Source organism: Plectropomus leopardus, unplaced genomic scaffold (assembly GCF_008729295.1).
Source record: "Plectropomus leopardus isolate mb unplaced genomic scaffold, YSFRI_Pleo_2.0 unplaced_scaffold28405, whole genome shotgun sequence".
NCBI classification, from domain to species: domain Eukaryota; kingdom Metazoa; phylum Chordata; class Actinopteri; order Perciformes; family Serranidae; genus Plectropomus; species Plectropomus leopardus.
The window spans coordinates 1-3,530 of record NW_024630941.1 but is presented as its reverse complement, the minus strand read 5'-3'; the positions used below and the strand labels follow the sequence as shown (position 1 = coordinate 3,530).

Sequence of the window (3,530 nt, the reverse complement as noted above, 5' to 3'; positions counted from 1 at the left end):
GTCAGTGAAAAAAGGGATGTTTTCAGTCCTTTTTTTAAAGACTCGACAGTCAAGAAGGGCGTTCCCCAGACGATGGGCAGCAGGGGGTGGAGCTTAGTCCTGGGGGGATGGAGACTGGAGTCTTTGGAGTCTCTTGCTGGGGATCCTGATGACAAGCGTGTCACAGTCTGGAGGAGACAAACTTCTCAGGATCAGAAAGGGTGAGTGTTGGACGGAGCTTGGCAATATTTCTGAGGTGGTGGACGGAGTTTTTGCAGAGCTGTTTAATGTGGTGACTGCGGAGGAGAGGGGGATGTCCTGGTCAGAGAATGATATGCTGCTTATGGAGGATGACTGGATCTGATGAGGAGTACCAACTAAAATGGCTTCAGCTTTGAAGCTCTTAAGTTGCAGAAAGTTGTGCTTCATCCAAGCCTTCGACTCCTCCAGACTCGCGGTGAGGAGAGAGACGGTGATGATGAAGAAGTTGGTGGTGTGTGTCCATTTTCATGTATAATTGTGTGTCATCAGCGTCGCATTTGAATGAGATTTCACACTGACTGATGACATGTCCAAGGGGAAGCATTAAGAGAGTGAAGAAGATGGGGCCGAGGATCGACCCTTGAGGGACCCCGCAGGTGAAAGTGTGTGTCCGGGACCTTGCACCTCCCATGGAGACATACTCGGTTCTGTTAGTGAGGCATGAGTGAAACCACTGAAGGGCGGTGTCAGTGAGTCTGATGGTGTGATGTAGTCGGGTGAGCGGTATGCCATGGTCAGCGGTGTCGTATACTGCAGACAGGTCAAGGAGAATGAGGAGAGAGGGCGACCCGAACAAGAGCGGTTTCTGTGCCGCGGGCAGAGCGGAAACCAGACTGGAATTTTCTCAAATCTCAAACTGTGTTGGATTTGAGATGGTCCTGCAGGTGGGCAGCGACTACTTTCTCCAGTACCTTGGAGAGAAATGGAAGGTTGAAAATGGGCCTGTAACTGGCCAGGACTTCTGGATCTGGTAGGTTTTTTGAGAAGTGGTCTGACATGCTATGTCTCCTATTCTTATGATATACTACGACTTTTAAATGATTCTTTACGACATACAAATCTATGACATTTTATAACTTTTCTCACAACACAATATTACTTTTTATAAACATTTTTGTGATAGTTGTGATAGTGAGTTTTTAATAATAATACTATTTTTTTTTTTTTTTTTACATACTTTACATACTTTATACAGTTAGTATGTCATTTTTGTGGCATAAAAAATTATTTTAAAAAGTCACACTATAGTTTGCCAAAAAAAGCTGTATAAAAAGTAATGAGTTTGTGTGTTATAAATCTCCTCAGAAACAGAATTATGTTGTGTTAATACAGAAGTCAAATTTATTATCACAAACTAAGAGTTTGGTCATGCTATTTTAAAGTCATTTTTTTTAGCTACTGTAAGTTAGTGTGTTGCTGACTTAACCACTCTCCTGAAGAGCATTTTAAAAAAGGTTTTAAGTTTAATTTCAAGATTTGCACATATGCCCGTATTATATTTTATATCCTATTACTATTACTTTCCAAGAATATTTGTTTTACATGCTAATTTTGTTGCTAAATTTGTTTTTTATGCTGTTGAGTTGATGCTGACTAACCTTCATCCTCCTGCGTCTGTTGCTTCATCTTATTTTTGCAGAAAGAAGCATCTCATCTGCTCAGACGCCTCACTTGGTGCTGAAAGTGGAAAAATGGAAATACAGGATTGGTTCACTGTAAAAAATGCAGTAATGGAAGAAGTCCCCAGATCCTTTACATGAGTAAAAATACCAATACCATAATACAAACCACTTTTTTACAAGTGAAAGTCCTGCAATAAAACCCGACTTGTTTGTGAAGGACATAACAAATTACAGTATTAAAGGTGATGCATTAATGTGAGAGACGAATTTTACGGTTGTAGCTGCTCCAGGTGGAGCTAGTTTTAACTATTTTATATACAGTTTGGCCCTGTGGTTCCCAATCCAGGGGTCAAATCCTTCCAACTCAGCAGAGATAACATTAGGTACGAAAACTTGATCTACAGGAGAATAAATATTTGAAATACTGCCTTACATTTCATTATATTTGTTTAATTACAATTTACACCTGCAGCCTGATTTTTGTGTTTTCCTTCACAGAAATGAGGACATAAATCAGCATAAAATGGTGCCAAAAACATTTTTTCGGGGGGGGCGACCCCCACTCCCCCGCTTCATATCTAAAGAAATGCTTTTATTGAAGACTGTTAAAAAAAGCTTTTTTTATGTCCTCACCACTTTTCAACACAAAGTGCCTAAAGTAGACACAAGAAAAATGCTGGATACCACTGTTTTAACCCTTTAAAACCTGAGCATGTTTCTTTCAAAAACATGGCTAGAAGGCAATATGCAACTCTACAACACATGGCCCACGAATGGCAAGAAACTGGTACAAAGGTACAAAAAAATGATCTGAAAATGAACAAACTAAAAAAACCCTAATTTTTAAGTAATTTTCTGTCACAAAATGTCATAGTGTAGAATGTCAGAAATGTAATTATAAAGCATTCAGCATATTTAAAAGACAGACAAGAGTTTGTTTAAATGTCTGCAAACAATGAGAGCAAGAAGAATAAACTCTGCCAAGTTTTTCTCGAGCTAACTGTACTATCAGAAAACATGTCACAGTATAGTATGCTGCAACATGTCATAGTGAAACATTCAGCATGTTGCACAGAAAGACTAGAGTTTGTTTAAATGATAAAGCCATGACAATGAGTTTTCTCTCAAGCTGCCAAAGTAGACAGCTCGACCAGAGAAAAACGACGTGCTGCCCAGCTTTACTATACATCATGAAAATAAAACAAAAGAAATCAAAAGCTTTGGAAAAGTTTTCAGCTAAGATGATGTGAAGTTACAGTCCTCACATTCAGAAAAAAGATGTATATGTATATTTCTACCGCAGCTCCCTGTTCAGTTGAGATCCCTGCAGAAATTAAAGGGTGAAATGTGACAGAAGCTCCAACATGCTTCAGAAAAAAAAACAGCCTCAGGAAAAAATCTGGAGCGTTGGGCGAGACATTGGTATATTTTCTGATTAGCAATTATGGTAAAGAAAGCTTAATACAACCCAAAATACTCTGATCGATGTGCATTAGCAGACATTTGAAAATAAAGAGAATCAAGTGACTTCAGTTCCCTCTGAAAGCATCTCTGGTTACTAAATTCAACATTTTACATGCAAACTTCCAGCAGTTACCTTAAACCCTTTCCACCATTTGTGTTAATTGTAATTCATCATTAACTGTTGATTCTGCTGCACCACAACCCGAATTACCTGCTGTAAAGTTTGCTGAACTTTACAGCAGACTTTCATATTTGTGCAAACTTTCATATTTGGTTTCCCTCAAAAGTCTCTTTAAATTCACAAACTTTTTGACCAGCATCACTCACCGTGTAATTCGTCTCTGCTTCCTCCCCAGATGACCTTTGACATGAGGAGAAGTACTTCTAAGCTTTTCCTGCAAAGAATTGTGGGAATTGCAGTTT

The 3,530-nt window shown here is 39.0% G+C and overlaps 1 long non-coding RNA gene across 1 annotated transcript; it reads right to left on the bottom strand.

Annotated features, from left to right (window-relative positions):
• Window positions 1–6: 6 nt before the first annotated feature.
• Window positions 7–3,455, bottom strand: LOC121938080. The gene is made up of 3 exons (XR_006105240.1): window positions 3,435–3,455; window positions 1,620–1,698; window positions 7–932 (listed from the first exon to the last, which is right to left on the bottom strand). It is a non-coding gene; the product is annotated as an uncharacterized LOC121938080 (long non-coding RNA).
• Between the last annotated feature and the right edge of the window lie 75 nt (window positions 3,456–3,530).